The 20,509-nt window shown below is 49.8% G+C and overlaps 1 pseudogene across 1 annotated transcript in view; it reads left to right on the forward strand.

Moving 5' to 3' along the window:
• The window catches only part of LOC147700857 (uncharacterized), a 141,726-nt pseudogene that overhangs the window by 21,319 nt on the left and 99,898 nt on the right, over positions 1 to 20,509 (forward strand). Inside the window, exons 3-4 of the transcript XR_015297414.1 lie at positions 12,861 to 12,965; positions 16,183 to 16,299. The product of XR_015297414.1 is annotated as an uncharacterized LOC147700857 (transcript). The remainder of the gene's footprint in view (positions 1 to 12,860; positions 12,966 to 16,182; positions 16,300 to 20,509) is intronic.

Here is a 20,509-nt window from a genome sequence, read left to right on the forward strand (position 1 = left end):
CACTCTTACCCAGTCCAAAGATCAGGGCTTGATCCATCACCGTTATTTATCTCACTGCACCATCCCAGCTCAGAACCTGGCTATATGCAAATCAGTCTGTCCCTGGCCCAGTGCATCATGGGAACAGGGCAGACTAAACTACCAAGCCAATTCTTCACCAGAAAGGAGACAAGCTACCGGGGACCGGTTTCTGGCATTTCAGCCTTCTTCGGCCCGGCTTGCTTGAATCCTGATGGTGCAGTGAGAAAGGGACTCATGTCTGAGTATACCCTGCCACACCTATAGTGGCCAAAAACGATTCAGAAAAAAGGGGTGGTGATGAACACCCCCTTTTCTGAATCATTTTTGTCCACCATAAGCGTGGAAGGGTATACTCAGATGTGAGTCCCTAGCTCATTGCACCATCAGGATTCAAGCAAGCCGGGCCGAAGACGGCTGAAATGCCAGAAACCGGTCCCCGGTAGCTTGTTTCCTTCCCAGTATAAGAATTGGCTTGGTAGTCTGGTCTGCCCTGTTCCCATGATACACTGGGCCAGGGTCAGACTAATTTGCATATAGCCAAGTTCTGAGCTGGGATGGTGCAGTGAGCTAAAAAACGGTGATGGATCAAGCCCTGATCTTTGGACTGGGTAAGAGTGGTCTGCTTAATTCAGACACTCTGTTCATCACCACCCCCTTTTCTGAATCCTTTTTAAGTGAGCGCACTTTCCAGGTCTTTTCGAAGAAAGCTGTATCTGCTACCTGCTCATCGGCGTATGGCGTCCCCCAGGGGTCTATACTCAGCTCCTTACTGTTTAACATCTATGTTAGGCCCCTGGCCTCCATCGCAGAGGACGCTGGGCTGACAATATTTTCAACGCCGATGACACTCAGATTGTTTTCTCCCTTTCCAGCAGTGAGGGCAACTGTACATCGGCCCTGAAGACTGGACTATCACCTGTTGCTGAGTGGATGCAGAAGCATCTCCTTAAGTTAAACGGTGACAAGACCGAGATTGTCATCTTGGGGAAGAACAAAGATCTTTGGGGCCCCCAGCACTGGCCGAGTGATATGGGACCTCTCCCCCAGCCGATCTCCGTAGTCCGTAACCTCAGATTCCTTATAGATGGCAAACTTTCTATGAGACAGCAGGCCACCAAGGTGGCCTCCATTTGTTTTGCCACCTTGAGATGGCTTCAGAAAATCCTGTGGATGCTGCCCCGTGCCACCCAGAGAACTGTTGTTCAGGCGCTAGTAGTCTCCCGCCTGGATTATTGAAATGTCCTCTATCTCGGTGCCGACACTTTAACCATCAACAAACTTCAGGTGGTGCAAAATTCGGCAGCCCGACTTCTTTGTAATGTACCAAGGAGATCCTCGGCCTCACAGGCTCTTCGGGACCTACATTGGCTTAGGGTCCCGAGCCGCATTAAGTTCAAAGCCCTGTGTTACCTTTTTAAAATGAAACAGGGCTCGGCCCCTAAATATTTACAGAGTCTTGTTCAAACCTATAATCCCAGTCGCACATTGCGATCCTCTGCAAAAGGTGACTTTGCTGTCCCAAGATTCAAACTTGTAAAGATGGGGGGTCGGTCCTTTTCCCATCTAGGCCCCAAATCCTGGAACGCACTGCCTATCTCCCTGAAATCAGAGACTAATCTACTCTGTTTTCGGAAAAGACTCAAGACTTTGCTCTTTTAATAGATCTGTTCTTTTGCATTAGCTGGCTCACTGTACTGTGTTGAGCTCCCTTTCTTTTCCTCTTTTCTTCTTGTGTCTATCCCTGGCGCCGGGAAACCCACTGCGGGTAGCTGTTGCGCATTACAAGTTTAAATAAATAAATAAATAAAGTAAAATAAGAAAACATATAGTACACACATGTCATACATATGATAAAAATACAATTTCCAATTATAATCCTATTTACATATGTACAATTTAAAACCAAAGGTGAAAAGAGAGACTAACACGCTACATACCAATACACACTTTGTGCATGTTTGGGACGTTCAAACTATACACAATGTAGTTCACAAACACTGTTCTAGAACCCAGCTGGGGGTCTCCGGTACAATTTTACAGACTTTTTCATGATTTTTTGGGTTTGGAAGAGAGAGGTAATACCATTGCTTCAAAGATTAAGATTAATTTATAAACAGGGGGGAGGGGTAGGATCTAGGAAGGAAAGGACAAAAGGGAGGCAGGTAGCGAGCTGCTGAAACATAATGCCTCTAACCTGGCCTTATTCTCGGGGCTGTCTTATGACTATGAACCAATGGAAACGTGATACGCGTGTGTTGCGCACATGTGCTTTCGATGCGTCCTAACTTAAGGTAAGGAAGGAAAAAAATGGACATAAACTGTACCTTATTTCTATGCCTTAGAACTGATACTTCGTGTTTCCAACAAACAGATACTTGCTAATTGCTACATGGAACATTCATACTTGCCAAGGAGGGGGGGGGGGTAGAAGAGAAGGAACCAAGTGAAAGGAAGAGGGAATAACGTGACAGAGAGTAATTACAAACAGATTACAACAGAACTGATGGTCCATAACGGACCAAATGTAAGGGCAGGTGATGGTCTACAATAGCACAAATGTTGTAAGCAGCTGATGATGAACATTAACCCGTTTGCGGCGGCCGGCCGCGATTCCTCGGCAGTGCGGCGCTTTCGCAAAAGGGGCGGGGCTGTGTAGGCCGTTGGACGTGCGCAGCACTACGAAGGTAGTGCTTGCGATGTCCAACGGCCAATGGCAGCACCCAAGGGGTTAAATCTAATGCAAGGTGCAGTTCATTGTTGAACATTTGACCTATTGTGGGGGATGTTCATGGTTGAAATTGGAGCTAATCGATGGGGCAGCTGATGTTTTAACAGTAGACCTAACTATGGGTCAGCTGGTGAAGCACATTAAACCAAATGTAGTGGATGGTTTATGGACATAAGACATCATATATATTGTCCATTGATTACTGTATCGCTACATCGTATCGGGAAGTCCGGCTTCAAAGATAGCCCGAACATTTTAAAATGTAAGAATGACCGCCCTGGAGAATAGGAGGTCAAAGGAAAAGAAGAAAGAAGCCTGGTGACACAAAAGGTAAAACAGAAGTTTAAAACACTAAATAAAACATCATTGGGGATAGTTGCCCAAAGAAGACAGGAGTTGTACGGGCATATCTGCTATGATTTCTAGAAGTGGAAAAAACGTGTTAAGGGTGGCAGACTCCATACATTATACCATGAAGAACAAAACCTGTAACCTTTTACATGGATACGAAGTAGACCGGTGGTGTGGGCTAGCACGGTGGATGTCGTGTGTTAGAATGTACCTTTCCAGTGCTGCAGGAGTACTCTGGGGGAGCACAGTGAGTGTACTGCTGGCAGAGGAAGCCTTAGGACATGTTTTCTATGGAGAAGCTGTAACTTGTAAATATAGAAGAGGAACACTAGAGAGGTTGGGATCCTTGTATGGAGTTACGTACTCCAGGAGTACACTACCCCTTGAGTACGTAACGCGGACTCCATTAGTGCATGTCCTGCACAGAGATTCACATGTAGCTACTGCACACCAAGTATAAAGGACAAGATGTTGGTAAAAGAGGGAAGATTGGTGTATCTCCTTGTATAGGAGAGCAATGGTGCCGTAAGAGTGAGGCGCAGGCATCTTGAAGAGAGACGTAAAACAAACACATAAGCACCAGTGTGAGGAGATATGAGCGGGAATGGCAGGTCTACAGTGAGGATGCATTACTAGGTGAGAATCGAGAGCCAAGTCTGGATGGACAGTGAGACACTTCAGGGATGATTGGTGAGCGTCCCACCTTCGCGTATCTCTGTGCATTTGGAAAAATATCTCCTTGTAACACCTGTTACAGCATCATTCCTTCTGCTTATGACAGAATGATCATGGCCTGTTTGTGATCTCTGAAGCTTCAGAATGCCCATGAGGGGTCCAGAGTAGCAGTAATTTGTAGCAGCCACCTGGAACAGACTCCCATAGTGATGTTTCACAGTAAATGCTATATGTGCAGGAAGTAACACTTTACTAGAACCCTGGACCTGTCTGCAGTTCCTCGAGCTGCTCTTCACCAATTGCCCAGGCACTGGTAGAACATTGAACTCTCACCAACTAATGCCAGAAAAGAAATAAATTATCAGCGTAGAACATCAGTGCTGGTAGGAACATAAAAGGAACAGATCTATAATATAGCCTACATGAAACCACAATAATACATCACCTCCCCCTTATAAAAACAAACATAAGAGACCTAACAACCGTATACAATGTATGTGGGTCAGAGAAGAGAATAGCAGGTTGCGGTACAGTGTCTAATTTTGATACATAGTCCGATTGTATGTGCATGGCGTTAATGCCCTTTCTATTTTAGGTTTAAAGCATTTTATTAAGACAAAAGAACACGGGGAGAGGGAATAAGAGGTTAGGGTTACATACAGTACAATAGGAGGAAAATCGTAGTATCAGGAGCGTGCCCGTGGAACAGTTTGTTAGGCCAGAGGAAAAGCAATAGCAAATGAAAAAAATGAAATGCAATGTATATCTCCACTCTGCGCATATCTAGCACCCCAAATCTGATCAAAGAAGGCAATGAAATTGACACAAAAAAGCACAGCCCCTCCCCCTCTAGAACCCCCGCCCCAAAGAAAAAAACAACTCCCCAACCCCCCCGTCCAATGTCCCATTACCAGTACTGCCCGCCCCAGAGCCACACCCCCCCTCACTAAGAACCCGCCCCCCACTCATTCTAGTCTGCCGGAGTCGCCGGCGGCGTCAGCCTCAGAAGCCTGAGGTACCTCGGGCAGGTGAGCTCCCTGAATTCGGTGGTTAACAGCGCAAGGAAGGGTTGCCACAGCTCATCAAATTGATCTATCTCCCCCGCCACCGTAAGCGACAGTTTCTCCATTCCCAACACATGCCAGAGTCTATGTAGCCAACCTGTGATGGAGGGGACAGTGGTAGTGCGCCAATGGATGAGGATATTCTGGACCGCAGACCCCAGCGCGATCGCGATCTGCCTACCCCTGCGGGACTTCAGCGGATACATCAGGCCATTAGGGAGGCCCAGCAATACATACGCCGGAAAGCGCGGGAGCTCAATTTCAAAGTGCTTATCCACCTCATCCAGAACCTCCTTCCAATAGGCGGTCAGCAAGGGACAATCCCAAAGAATATGTGAGAGGGTCCCCACCTGCCCGCAACCTCTCCAGCACCCCTTATCAATGTGCCTATTCATCTCATACAGTCTCTCTGGGGTGTAGTACCAGTATGTGGACACTTTGGTAAATGTCTCCGTAAGGCCGGTATGGTACGCAGAGTGTCTTGCCCAGTGTGCGATCTGGTCCCATTCCTTGTGGCTAAGTGTCCTGCCCAGTTCCCTGTGCCATCGTTCCCTCCCCGGGTTATAATAGTGGAACGGTGGGGGCTGTAGATGCTTATAAAGATCAGTAATCAATTTAGCATCAGAGGTACGGGTCCCCAGCCACCGCTCATACGGTGTAATTTGACGATCAGCGACGTCCCGCACCTGGGGCTGGAGGGCCCAATGTCGGACCTGCATGTAACGTAGTCTATCCAACTCCGTCAGGCCGAACTCCTGCTGAAGCTGCTGAAAGGGGACCACGCCTTCCGGCCCATAGACCTGAAAGAGCGCCCGACAGCCCGCAGTCCTCCAATGGGAGAAAGCGCCCGGCTCCATCCCCGGGGAGAAGTCAGGATTATCCACTATGGGTGTAAATGGCGAAGGGAAAGTGGTAAGGTCTCGGGCCTCGCAGACTGCATCCCACACCCTCAAGGGGACCCGTGTAACGAAAGAAGCGTAAAGGTTGGGGGGCGGTGAGCACGGCGCAAGAATGGAACCTCCTGTAGGGTGCGGCCCGCCACCGCTTGGTCCTGAAAAAGCCAATGTTTATCGGACTCCCACCTGCTCCACTCCACAAGGTAACGTAGCTGCGCCGCCTGAAAGTACTTACGGAGGTCCGGAATACCAAGGCCCCCCGCTTCCGGGGCAAGCGTGGAGAGAACCCTCCTCATCCGCGGCTTGCGGCCTTGCCAGACAAAGCGGGAGATGTCGGCCTGCGTTTGTCTAATCCAGCCCACTGGAGGCTGGAGAGGTAGGGCTCGAAAAAGATATAGTATCTGGGGCAAGACCGTCATCTTAACCGCCGCGATCCTTCCCAGCCAGGATAGTAGGCCCTTACTCCAGCGGCCGAGCTCCTCTCTGATCTTCTTACTGAGAGAGGTGTAATTAGCCGACACCATCGCTGGCAATGTGGGTGCCAGTAGGATCCCTAAGTATGGTACAAGGGACGAAGACCACTGCATAGGGAAGAGTCGCTGGAGGTCCCTCCTAGTGTCCGCAGCCAAAGACACATCCAAAGCCACCGACTTGCTCATGTTCGTTTTAAAGCCGGCCACACGTGAAAAGGCATCCAACTCGTGGATGCAGGCGGGCAAGGACCTCCTAGGGTCATCCAGGGTCAGCAGGACATCGTCCGCATAGAGGCTGACCGTATGGACATACTGGCCCATCCTGATACCAATAGCATCCGGATTGTGGCGGATCCTCTGGGCGAATGGCTCCATGTAGAGAGCAAAGAGGAGTGGAGAGAGGGGGCAGCCCTGCCTCGTACCGCGCTCGATTGCAAAACCACGGGAGCTGCACCCGTTGACTCGCACCGACGCTGAAGGATACTTATAGCAGTTGAAGACCATTGTGCGGAATTTATCACCAATTCCCAGTTTCCTGAGGACCAGCTCGAGATACGGCCAATGAACTCTATCAAAGGCCTTCTCAGCGTCCACTGCTAGCAACATCCGCTCCCCCGGGATCCGCGAAGCCTTCTCTAAAACGTGCGTCACCCGCTTGGTGTTGTCGACCGTCTGCCTGCCGGGCACAAAGCCAGCCTGGTCCGCCTCAACCAAACCGGGGAGGTGCAGGGCCAGCCTGGACGCCAGAATCCCAGTGTACAGCTTGAGGTCGACGTTGAGGAGCGAGATGGGCCTGTACGAGCCGCATAAAGCCCGGTCCTTCCCGGGTTTCAGAATCACCGAGACCGTCGCACTCAGGAGATCCGGTGGGATGGCTCCCGGGTCGGAGAAGGAGTTAAATAGCCGAGTTAAGACAGGGGCCACAACCGGGCAAAAGGTCTTATAAAACAGGGACGTGTAACCGTCCGGGCCCGGGGCCTTCCCGTGCTTCAACCTAGCTATAGCGGAAATCACCTCTTCAACGTGAATGTCCCGCTCCAGATATTCCGCCTGAACGGGATCCAGTGCCAGAAGGGGCACCGACTCTAGATATTCCTCGGTGTCCCGCGGCGAGGAAGGCTCCCCAGCGTACAGCGCCTCATAGAAACTGCAGAAGGTTTCCGCCACCTCCGCGTCCCCGGAAACGGCCACTCCGTCCGTACTCAAAAGTTCCTTCACTACGTTACGCTGTTGCGCGACCCGAAGCCGATGCGCCAGGAGCCTGCCGCACCTGTCCCACCCCTGTGTAGTAGGCATGTTTCAAGCGCAAGGCAGCGTATTCCGCTCTATCCAGGTCCAGCGCCGACAGGAGCTTCCTTGCCGCCTTCAGCTGCCTCCAGACCCTCGGAGCACCCGTACGGCGGTGGACCTGCTCAAGCTCCCGAACCTGAGTAGTCAGTTCATCCCTCTTCCGTTGCCGCTCCCTATTTTCCGCCGAGGAGATGGAGATGAACTCCCCCCGAAGAACCGCCTTCAACGCAGCCCACTGTGTCGCTAGTGAAGGGTCTGTATTACTGTTGTGTGTCTGATAGTCCTGTATGACCTCTGCAATACGTTTCACCACCGTTTTCTTGTGCAAAAGGGTGTCCCTAAGGCGCCACACCCCCCGAGAGGGGGAGGCCGCCGGCCACGCAAACGCGCCAGTAACCGGCGCATGGTCAGGCAGAGTCAGGACCCCAACGTCCGCCGCCGTAGCAGCGGCGCGCATCGGCCCACTAACCAAAAGATAGTCCAACCGTGCGTAGGTGCGGTGCGCATGCGAAAAATAGGAGTAGTCCCTATCCGTGGGATGCATGGAGCGCCAAAGGTCGTGTAAATCCATATCCGCAATCCGGGCCTTCACAGCCTGGGAAAGTTCTCCAGTCTGAGGAAACCGCTGCGCTGATCTATCCAATATTGAATCAAAGACGATATTAAGGTCCCCCCCTAGAATAACATGTCGGTCAGGTGAGGCAGTGACATCCACCAGTACTGAGTCCAAGAAGCGTTCCTGGTGGTCATTCGGGCTGTAGACAGAGCCAACTGTAAACGCTATACCTCCCAGGCGGAGGCGATATGCCAGAAGCCTCCCCTTCTGCTCAGCATATTTATATAGCACCTCCCCCCTGAAGGAGCTCGCTATGAGAATGGCCACCCCCGCGGTTTTGGTCGCTGCAGAGGAGAAAAACTGGGTGGGGAACTTAGCAGAGCGCAATCTATGGCAGTCACGGGACAATAAGTGGGTCTCCTGCAAAAGGCAGATGTCAGCCTGCGTCCCCTCAAGCAGAGACAAAATCGCCCTGCGCTTAACCGGATTATTCAGTCCCTTAACATTAAGGGTCACCACCTTCAGGGACGACATGTCTCCCAGGGACCAGGAACGTTATGCTGCGGGCAAGGAACCAGAGGGGGGGGGGGGGGGGGCGCGCGCGCGGGGCAGTCGCGCGGGACAGGCCAGAGCAGGCCAAGCGTGGGCATGGACAACGTCGGACGGGACTTCCCCAACTCTAGAACAACACCCAACCCCACCCCAAACACACCCACGGCAACTAGCCAAATGCCAACTCAAACAACCCATTGTCTCAGTCAAGCCCCAAAACGGGCAAGTCCGTAGAAAATAGAAAAGTGGACGTCCGGCCACTCACCTCCACCCGCTCCCCCCCGAACCCCCCCCCCCCCAGCCCCAAACCTGGCATCGAAGAAGCTATGTTCATCTCCCCCCGGAGTGAGTCTAGGCCGTCAAGGCCACGCCGTTGGAGTCGGCCGAGTCCCTGGCCGCCGCTCTCAAGGCACTGGCCATGTCCGCCCTGATGGTAGGGGAATCAGGACGCCCAGCGCTCGCTGTCGATCGTCTCCTCGCTGACCTCCGTCGGCTCCCTCTCTCCGATCGCCTCCAGACGGCGTGGCTCCATCATCCTCTGTAGCCGTGAGCCCCAGGACACCGCAAATGTCCTGCAGGGAGCGTAGCTGATGTAGCACTCCGTTCCAGCGAAAGATCAAGCGAAAGGGGTGCCCCCAGGAGTACGGCGTCTCATGTTCGCGCAAGAAGTCGGTGGCAATCCTGAAGGACCTGCGCTTCTGCAGCGTGATGGCGGACAGGTCCTGATAGAGCGCCACGGGCCGCTCCCGGAAAGTCAATGGCTGTCTCCTGCGGGCTTCAGACATGATGCGCTCCTTCAGCGGGAAGTCGGGCAGGAAAGCTAAGATGTCCGGCGGGGGCGCCGATGACTGGCGCTGTCGTCCAACTCTGTGAGCTCTATCAATGCGGATAGGAAAGTCCGCGGCCTCCCCCAGGATCTCCCGGAACAAGTCCTGCAGGTAGCCCACCAGGTCAGTTCCTTCGTCCGCAGACTGCACACCACGCACTCGAATGTTATTTCTCCTTGACCTGTTCTCAAGGTATCGGAGTGGGCCTGGAGCTCAACGCATTGCTCTCGGAGACGGAGAACGTCCTGTTGTAAGTGGACAATCTCGTCGTCCCGACGTTGGGCCGCCGTCTCCACTGTCTCAACCCGTTCACCGAGGCCCTCCACCTCTCTGCGGACCTCGCGGACCTCACTAGCCACTTCCCGCTTCAGCGTCTGGAAGTCCTCCTTAAGGGAACTGAACAACTCCTCCATGAAAGATCTCGTGACAGGGGGTTCTCCCCCGGGCGCGTCCGCCGAGGCCCGGGAAGACCCCGGCGACGGCTGTGCTCTGTCCCGTTGCTGCTGGGCCCTGCCAAGCATATCCGGCAGGGTGCGGTCCCCCTTCCTCGAACCACCTCTTCCAGACATTCCAAGCGCCTCAAGTGAAGAGCGGGCACAGGCCCGACCGCTCCGGAGTATGTCCAACCACCAGCAAGTACTCGCGGGGGGGAGCTCCCGGCAAAGCCGGGGACCTGCGCCACAGACGACAAAATGGCGGGTCGGTCCGGGCACTACAAGCCGTGGGCGCCCAGTCGAGACGGCAGCCGGGACCTACGCTGGGGGGACCCCGGCCAGTACGCTCCGCCACTGGGAGATAGCTGTGTAGAGGCGGAGGTTGCCGGAAACTGCCTTCAAGGGACTCTGGAGGAGGCCAACGACACCGGCCCCTCGAGGACAAAATGGTGGCAGGGTGGGGCCAAGCAGATCGCCCGAGCCCAGCGACACCACCGGGCCACTCCAGAAACCAGGCAATCTGGCAACCGGGGCCGCTCGGTTACTTAGAAGAGTTGGCAAATCTGGCCCCGGTCCCAAGTCGATCGTCCTCCAACCCCGGGACCGGGGTCCTCGCCATACAGGAGGCCACCGCCTCAAACCCAAGCACCAGGGTACGCACTCAGAGTCCCCCGCGTAGCGGGCCCCTCAGCCGATAGCCCTCCTTCGACCTCCGTCGAGCGCCGGGACGGCCTTCACCCAGATCGCCAACTTTCAGCACTAGGCCCAGCCAAGGCGCATGGACAGCACTCCGATACGCTCCGCCTCCCGGGCGCTCCGTCTTCTCTCGATCTTCAATCGGTCTTTTGAGGTGCTTCCACTGGAGCGATCAGGGCCAAAGCGGCATCAATGCGTGCATCAGGTTCTCCGCCACACTCCTCTCAGCCGCTGAGCATCAGCGGGGGGAGAGAAGCTGAAGAAAAAGGCCTCGAGCCTAGCCGGGCTGGAGGAGCTGCGGGAAGAGGCGTCCGCTCACCCCGCCATCTTGGCCACGCCCCCGCCATCTTGGCCACGCCCCCCCTTTCTATTTTAAACACTCTTAGGTGAAACTAATGTTTTATCATTTTGTTCAGGATTTCTTTGCCACTTCATGTATCACTCGTGATGCTTCTGTGTTATCCGTGGCGGTTTTATTTTACAAAGTCACTTTTAACACCAGATCTAGAAATTAGATCCCTTTACAACTCTTATTCTTGTATTAACTTCTTAACACTACACTTGATACAGTCAGCAACTCTCCATATCTACTTCCTAACAATATAGAAATGCAACTAGCCTTAAATTTTGATGGTGTCTTCCATCAACAACTCGGTACAAAAGGGGGTGGTAATGGACGGAGCATCTGAACCAATCAAACACTCGCACCCAGTCAAAAGATCTGGGTTTAATCCATCACCATTCTTTAGCCCACTCTGCCACCCCAGTTCAGACATGGCTATATGAAAATCAGTCTGACCCTGTGCCTCATGGGAACAGTCCAGCCCGAACTGCCAAGCCATGCCTTCCCTGGACCGGAAACAAGCTTCCGAGGACCGGTTTCTGGCATTCCAGCCGTCTTCAGCCCGGCTTGCTTGAATCTAGTGGCAAAGTGAGCAAGGGACTCACGTCTGAGCATACCCTGCCACACTTATGGTGGCCAAAAGCGGTACTCGACTGCAGAGTATAACATGATGCTTGGACTGCCGTCCTGCATTCATCAGGTGATCAGTTGGCATCTCTTTAATCACAACATTGTACTTTTCTCATCCACCCAATCCTGATGATGACCCTTTAATTGTTTATAAAAGGTTGAAACACCATTGACACATAAGCAATCAGCATATATATAGTCGCAGTATTAACTACCATTGTGTGAAGTCCAAATCATTTTGCTGCGTATTTATCCCGTGGCTTCTGGCTTGATCATCTCTCTATGCACTCTGTTCACTTTTAATGCTTGTTTCACCTTGGGATCATTTGTGAACAGTTAATTTTTTTATTGATGTATGAATAGCTGCTATTAGCTTAACAGGTTTCACTATTGTCAAATGGCTCCGTAAGATACTATGGATGCTGCCTGAACCCATGAGCGAATAGGGAGTTAGTACGTAAGTTGCAGGTAGTACAGAATTCTGCAGCCACATTACTTTGTCATGTACCTAAAACATCCCTCATCTCAGGCACTTTGCGTGACCTTCATTGGCTTAAGATTGAGCATTGAAAAAAATTTAAGGCCTTATGTTATATGCATAAGATTAAATTAGGTGCGGCACCACACTACCTATGCTCCATAGTCCAGACATATCTTCCCACCCGTCTTCTTCGCTGTTCATCTCAAGCTTACTTCCTAGTGCCCAGATTAAAACTTTCACGTATGGGCCGTTGCTCATTTTCGTATTTGGCTCCTATGTTTTGGAACTCTTTACCCTCCTTACTCCGCCACGAAGTGAGCCACGAAAGCTTCCGCAAAGGCCTTAAGACCTGGCTATTCAATCTTTAAGTGCTGTCTTTTCAGTCTGCTATGTGTCCGAGTGCCGGTAAACCTCCGGGTAGCTGTGCGCCTTATACATTTAATTTAATAATAATAACAGGTTACCCTTGTGTCCAAATCTCCAGAGAACTAAAGGCACTGTCTCCTTTTGTTGGGCAAAGTAAGGCCATTGTCCCTCAACCAGCTCACCTTGTTCCGACACCTTTTTTAGCCAGTTTAAGCAGATCTGCCCCTTGCATACACAAGATAGGTGGGGGTCACTGAAAGCATAGTGGAGATATCGAAACGTGTCTCAAATTACCAAAAAGGTCCAGTTGTTGGTCTGAGATCGAAAGCTGGAAAAAGTTGGTCTGTTCAAGCAAGACTAGCCTTTTGGTGATTTAGCTGTAAATGGTGGAATCCTAGGAAACTGTTTATATGCACAATACGTTCTTCTCTAACCGTTTCATCTGACGTACCAACAATTTTCTGTTTTTTATGACAGGTCATCACATTGTCAATACCAATGTTTTTCTCCGAATCAGTAGAAGCAGAAAGGCTTGTTTCCGGGATCCAGAGAAAAGTATCAACGTTAATGATCCTAACATACGTAAGTAGACCTGCTTCAACGTTCTGTCAATTCCGAGAAAATGCAATGGGCTGCCAGCCCAATTCCGTGATCCATTCTTCTTTTACCACCCCCTAAAGAAATAAGCAGCATGATCTGTAACACTGTGTAAATTGTAACACCATTAGTTAGCTCTAATTTGTTCAGTTCATCATTTGTTTTGCAAATGAAGCAAAACCCGCCTTTCTCTGATGGATGCATTGTCCTTCAGATTCCTCGGCTTATGCATTCTCAGGCTTCAGACTAGTCCGGAAAATCTTTGTACAGCAATGTCTCTCCATTGCTGCCAGGTGACACCATGTGACTCCAGCCATGCCTCGGCACAAAGACGTCACCATAGTACATTAGTCGCCAACTTGTGTGCCGACATCAGTTCTTATTTTTCCAATCCTCATTGACTTGGATAGAAGCTCTCATTCAGCGTATCGCTAACAAACCATGTATTTGTATCAATAACAAATCCCTCAACTGTCCCTGCAAAGAGCCCAAGTCTTGCAGATGGAGCCATAAGGCGTCTTCCCGTTTGGATCCCCATGGCCACTGTCTTTGGTGTCTAGCCTCAGGCCATGACGATGCAACTTACGGCTCCAGGCACCCAAAGGCTATGGCAGAGTCCATCCCATATTTGTCTAAGGCCCAGCAGGAAGAGTCGCAATCAGACTTCCTCTCCCAAAATCACCTTCCAAGAAAGATTCTCCTAAGACATTCCCACAAAAAACATAAAAAGCACCATAAACCGTAGAAGTCTTTTTCTTCCTTGAGGAAGTAGTCCTGTTCCTTGGACCAGTCAGAGTCCCAGCATGTTCCCACCAGAAGTTGGACTTTTGGTCTGTGCCTGGAGAGTCCCCAACCAACCCCTACCCCTCCCTCCCCCAAGGTACCAGAGCAGTAGAAATTGAGGCTGCAGTATCCTAGTTTTGGTTGCGCAACCCTCTGGGCTACTCCCCATGAGGGGGGTCCCTTCCTGTGGGCTTGGCAAGTCTGGTGCCTGTGATCAAAGCGTCATTGTCAGAACACCTTTCAGAGGGCCACGGGGCAAGTAGGAGCTAATGGATTTAACCATGGGGGATGGGGCTTTTACTCCTGATGTCCCAGGCCCAACAGACTGTGTCCTGAGCAACTGGGCCAAGTACCCCTTCAGCACTTGAATCTCAGTGGTAGTGTGGGTCGAGCAGTCCAGGTTTTGGCGGGGAGGTAAATACGGGGCTTGAACACAGGCTCTCAACTCAAAATCCGTTCAATAGTAGCAATAAAGGATTGTCCAGTCAAGTACTTTCTTTTATGACAAAAGTAGTATTTATATATGAATACAATGTGGAGTACAGGATGCACAAATAATAGACACAGCCCCCTAAGGTCAGGGCTCTAGCGTTCAATATGCAGGTCCCGGAGTCCTACTTCCCTCCCACTAGTAGTAGTGGTTATTCCCCATTCGTGATAGGCGACATTCAGGTTTGGCACCACTAGTACACCGAATCGCAGGAGTCCCACTCTGACTCTGATAAACGTCAAGTGTTACAGTGCCCGAAGCGCTCTGTAGCAGAATACGTTCAGTCTTAGCAGCATCTGCAAGGATGGTGCGATCGGAGTTTCTGCGTGGAACGGCTGCTGTTGGTGACTACCACTCGTGGCTCGTTTAAATCCAGACGACTTACCAATGAATTCAGCTTTTGTTAAATTTCTATTTATGGTCCACTCGCGGCTCTGCAGTTGCAGCTGGTGGTCGTCCACGACGCTTCCTCAGGTGAGTTGGTACGTTTCTCTGATCCTTCCCACAGGTGGGGGTAGGTTGCTTCGGTTCTTATCCTCAATCAGGCCTCTGGCCCGTACGTTTCACCATGGCAGTCTCTCCTCACAATGACGGCTTGCAACTGTTCTTGTCCTTTTCGGTTGCCCAACCAGATGTACAGGGTCACCAACCTTACTCCACTCCAGATCGGCATAACAGTATTCTTCACTGCATACCCACTTGGCATAAGGGATTACTGACTTTCCTACGTACACGAGTTATGGCCCAAATGGCATAGTAATACTCTTCAGTGCCCCCCTCTGGCATATGGTGTCACCGACTTAAACCTGCAGAGGGCAAGGGCAACAGCGCAATAGGTGCAGCAGCTATTTCCTCACACCTCGCTACAGGGATCCACTCACCAGGATCCCCCGCTGGGCCTCATTCCCTCAACCACACTCCTCTTCCTCACAGGGAACGCTGGTCTTGGCAAGCAGGCAGGCCCTGGTGCTTCAGGCTCCGGGGGCAGGTAGTCTTTGATGTTCGTGGATAATGTTCCCTCACCTAGCTGGCAGACTGGCAAGCCTTAGCCGTCAGCCCTTGTCACAGACAGAAGTCTTGCAGAGCTTCTCCTCCTTGCGCAAACCGACTGCTTGGCAGTTAACAATTTTGGGGGCCTTGAGCACCCTCTTTTATAGTCCACTTCCAGACGCTAAATGTGATTTAGGGTCTGAGTTTTTGAAGTTCGTGTTGCGATTCTGCTTCCTTTTGAAGTACCCTCCCCTCTGCCCTGCTCTTCCCCCAGAAAGAAGTCTGTCACAGCAGGAGTGACTCCCAATCTCATCGCCCCACAATGCAGACTGTGGGACAACTAGAATTTCACTCCTGGGTGTCCGCCACTGTGATATGTCCATCAAAAGGTTACTCTAGGGCTCCCAACCCTACTCTTTATAATTCTCTTATCAGCCCATTTGAAGTAATGTTATTTACCTTGGGTAACCATATTTCTGGTGATGATCTGGCCTTTCTTATGCAAAGGTTATGTGCTGTCTTCTTTGTTGTTCTGACGCTCTCGGTTCCTCTCTTTACACCCTGATCAGTGTACAGAAAATACCAGGTACAACAGTCTGCATGCAGGCTGGTGCCTAATATACTCCAGTGATGTCACATCCGGCCAGAGACTTGTAGTTGGAAATGAACGTCTCTGTGTGGCGCCACCTGGCGGCAGGCGAGTGTCAGTACTGCAGAAAAAAAGATTATGGAAAAATTAAAGCCTAGAAAGATTATTGTTAAGGAGAGGAATCTGTGGGAAGGTTATGAAGCTGCCAGAAATGTCCTTACTGAAGATAAATATGTTTTCTTTTACTGGCAATCAACTCTGTTGGTGCGTTAGAGCACCATGGAGTCACGTTTGTGTTTAGATAACCCCGGTAAAGAACCACAAAACATTACATATGTTTCTCTTTACAGCTCGCTTGTCACCCATCCAGCCCGACATTTTGTTTCGAGTTAAACAAGAGGAAAAGCTCTTCTGCAGAGACTGGTATTGGGCAGAAGAGCCTGGAACGAACGGTGGTCCCCTCAAAGGTGAGATGGTTGTTCCGATGAGTGTTTTGGCTGCAAACACATTGCTGATGAATCGGATCCCAGGACTGAATGTGAAAAACAAGTTTTAAGAAGCCCTTACTAGGGCTGGCTTAGCTCCAATAATACCATCACACATGCAATCAGAAATACTTTGTATTAACCTGCCTATTCCTCTGGTCCCTCTAAGGATAAACATAAGGTTTAGGTGCATATCACCTTAACAGTGGGATTCATCAGACTTCAAGGAGCGTTGGAAGTGGGCAATGTACTCCCAGAGATTCTACAATGTTGTTTTGGCAGAGGGTTATGTTCTCAAATGGTCTATTCTACTGGAGACTTTAATGACAGCTAACCCCCCCCCCCACATACACACATCCAACTGTGCATAGCCCATCTGACAAGGCTGACCACTCTGAAGCCAGACTACTGCAGCAGCAGCTCACTATATACTTGTCAAGTAACAATGCTTCCTCCATTCTTGCCAGAAGGACTCAGATCTGCACACATCATTTCCTGCTTGTATCTTTTTCTTCTAGAACTATGCAGGGTGTTACAATCTGCTGTCACAGCAAGACTTACTTATAGCAAAGGGGCAAATGTGCTGGGGTCCTGGAACATAGATGCATAAATAGAAGGGGTAAATAAAGTGTTAAAGCAACATGTGGTCTATTCATTCTCTTGCCTGGGGGTTGTACCTTCGTAAACTCAGCCGTCAACCATCTTTGCTCTTCCAGTGTACCCATTTCAAGGTATTGAGCTACTTTGTGGCCTAGGTGGACAGTTTGATATCATTGGATAAGATAAATCCAAAATCCTTCTGTTTACATATATAAAAACATTTTTTTTTAATAGCGAGTTCTTGTCACAGAAGTAGTTGGCTTGAATCTGGGCCATCTTGAGTATTCTTGAAAGCCCATTGGTTAGGTAGGTTGGGGAATGTCTTTGCTGGTGAAGTCCTGAACATTGAAGGAAATCCCCGGTCGTAAAGGCTTCTTCTCTGAGAAGGTAAGCTACTTATGATGATAATTCGAATTTGCACCTATAATGGTCTATTCTTCCCTGTATCTCAGCACTTGTATCCTCTCAGTTTATGTGCATTTTCCCACACTGACTCCAAACAGGAATTATGGGAAATATTGATTAGTGTCATGATAATAAAAAGCCTTTACAATACAGCCATGCATGAAAAGGAGGATTTGATTCAGACATGATTTAGGAGCCAGTGGAAAGACGAATCTAAGAAGTACCCATCATTAATTGCACTTTTCTGGGGCAGATGAGACTGTGATGGGGATAGAGAATAGAATGTGTATGTAAGGAATATCTGAAATTAAACATTTTTAGGGAAAGAATAGTGGCATGGCGGCAAATTAGTTGAATTGTTGGAAGCTGTCTCCAATATTGATTGTCATTTTAGAACAAGTTGTAGTGTGGGAGCAAACAAGAGCAGCTTGTCGAAAGCTAATGTCTACATTTAATATTCTGGAGTGAAAGAGAGCACAACTCGGAGGTGCTTGTTAGGAACCATGTATCTGAATTATACCTCATTAGGAAAAGGACAGTGAAATGGTCAAAAGGAAAGTGTAAAATACAGGAAGCTGCAGATCTAAAGCTAATATCCAGAGGAAAGGACAGTAATGAACTTAAAGTAAATTTCAGCATCGCCAGATCCTCTTCACACCATAGACCATTGCCTAGACGTGTACCTTTCCAGTGACATCTCTACAAGTCTAAACTCACCTTTCAGTATTTGCTTTACTGTTTACACCTCAATCCCCACTTTTTCCATATCCCGGAGACTTTTGCTGTCCTCCTCAAACTTGAAAGGGATAGCTTAATTGAGAACGAATTCCCCCTTGACTAAAACGGAGTCCCTCTGCCATCCCCACCACATTCAAGATTACATATACATAGCTCATCAATCCAGGCCCATTTCATGCACACTTGCGATTGCTCAGTACAGAGCCTAATGTATGGTTTTATTCATTGGCAATGTCTAAACTGCATGCATATAATTTAGAATTTCTTAGAGTTAAAGCATGAACTGCAATCGATACGAATAGTAAGCAATTTCCGGTCAGTAGTGCCTGTATTTATGCATTGACCTGAAACATTTGGAGTAGATGGTACCAAGTCAAAGCAATTGTGCTCATCTTTGCATTGAGCGAGCGCTGGCTATGGAATGGCCTTGTTCCGTACCATCGACAAGGTCACATCCTGATGCTGTGTACCTGATGCTGCATCCTGATGCTGCGTACCCTCAAGTCAACGTAATACAATACTTCCCTGAGCACACATTAACTTCGATATCATGTAGAAACTGCATGGAAGAAGTACAAATCAGACATTGATACAACCACCCTCAAATAGTGGCGTGAATGAACTTAAGCGATTTCTGATTTTCCTGGCATAAAATACGTATTGTGATATCAAAAAGGACTAGCCTATTTGTGAATTTACATAGACTCAAGACTGTAAGACAGGGTACAAACCCTTTTGTTTGTTCATGAAGCCCTCATCCACCAACCTGGTTTGTGGCATGCTCCATCATCGGGCCCACCCAGTGACACCGAGTGTGTCTTGGGTGTTCTTCGACGCCTGAATACAGCGGAGCAGGTATGTTTCTGAGTGTGCAGTGTAGTGACGTGAAGGTGAAAATTTAAAAGCTATACAGGGATCCCAGTACCTGGGGGTAAATTATATTTTAATAACTGGGTCACTGTTAGCATTAAAAAAGGCTGTTGGATGTTATAGGAGTGTTAATTAGGGTCTCCTACATCCAGGTGTGGTCTACTAGTTTCAGCCAGGCCTTTAGTGACCCAGTTAGTGATAGTGATATAAAATTGGTATTGGCAGACAGTCCTCTTGCCCTCAATAAATACAGGTAGCTGTGCTAGACAATACCCGATTCTTGATGCGGACGCTCACCTTAACTTCTTCTAGATTGAGGTTTCATGAAATGGTTTACCCACAAATGGACCTGAAAGATTCAATTTGAATAGACCAACAAGAGAACTGTTGCTAGTAAGTCCTTTTTAGGTCTCGCCTGTCGATGCGCATGCGCATCGAGCAAGCGAGAGTATTGGGACTTATCCACTCTTTATCCACACTGCAAGGAATCGTGGCGATTCCTTGCAGTGCCCGTGACTTTTAAGCTCAATGCGCATGCGCATTGAGCTTAAAAGCGCGTGCACGTCCGTCTTTGTTTACCCGCTCCGCCCCCTCCCCTTCCCGCCGTCTCGCATTTCCCCTGGCGCATCAAAGGCTTTCACGGCCGGCCGGCCATGCTTTCAGTTTCACGACCGGCCGGCCGTGTCAATTACATTCCAAAGCCCGCTCTCCCTGCTCCGCCCCCTGCTCCGGCCAACATTGGCTGCCAGTAAATATACACACCCCAGATACAACACTGCACACAGGAACACGTGCAGCAGCCACACAGGAACACATGCAGCAGCCACGATACAAGAAGACTTTGTACGTGCATTGAAGTATTTCATCTCTGCGCAGAAACGAAAGCCGACATCTTTGTGCAGTACACCAGCAAATCCAACAGGAGGCAGCAGCGTCATCGGGTATGCTATCAGCGATTCACAATAGACGATATTACAATAGTGAGAAGGCAAAGTACACTTCCTTACTTCCTAGAAACCACAATCCCACAAACGGCCATATGCCAATGAACAGACAAGGGGAGGGAAATAAACATCTTCCCTTGACATCCAGGAAGTAACTACCATGAAAACGATGTTGTTCAAACAAGCCTTTGACCATAGCCCTGCCCTGCACCCACAAACCAGGCAACTAAACATGCAAACAGCAATGCAATAAAACACAGACAATATAGAAGCGCCGGAATACTTTAATTGGCATGGAAAGGGGCTGCAACGGGGTTCAGCTTACTTTGAGACCCGTGCGAGTATCTCTAGGCCTAGAAACGTCATGATTCGAACGTCTGAAAGGCCCCTCTCCCAACTCTAAATACACCATCCCTGGTGAAACTGCACACAAATGCCTAGACCCAATCACCGACCGTCCGTCTTGTTTTACCCGCTCCGCCCCCTCCCCTTCCCGCCGTGTCGCATTTCTCCTCCCCCCTCCCCTCTCCTCCGTCCGTCTTGTTTCTTTAATTTAACCCGCTCCGCCCCCTCCCCTTCCCGCCGTGTCGCATTTCTCCTCCCCCCTCCCCTCTCTTCCCTCCGTCTCGTTTGTT

The sequence above is a fragment of the Lissotriton vulgaris genome, chromosome 7 (assembly GCF_964263255.1).
Source record: "Lissotriton vulgaris chromosome 7, aLisVul1.2, whole genome shotgun sequence".
In the NCBI taxonomy this organism is placed as follows: domain Eukaryota; kingdom Metazoa; phylum Chordata; class Amphibia; order Caudata; family Salamandridae; genus Lissotriton; species Lissotriton vulgaris.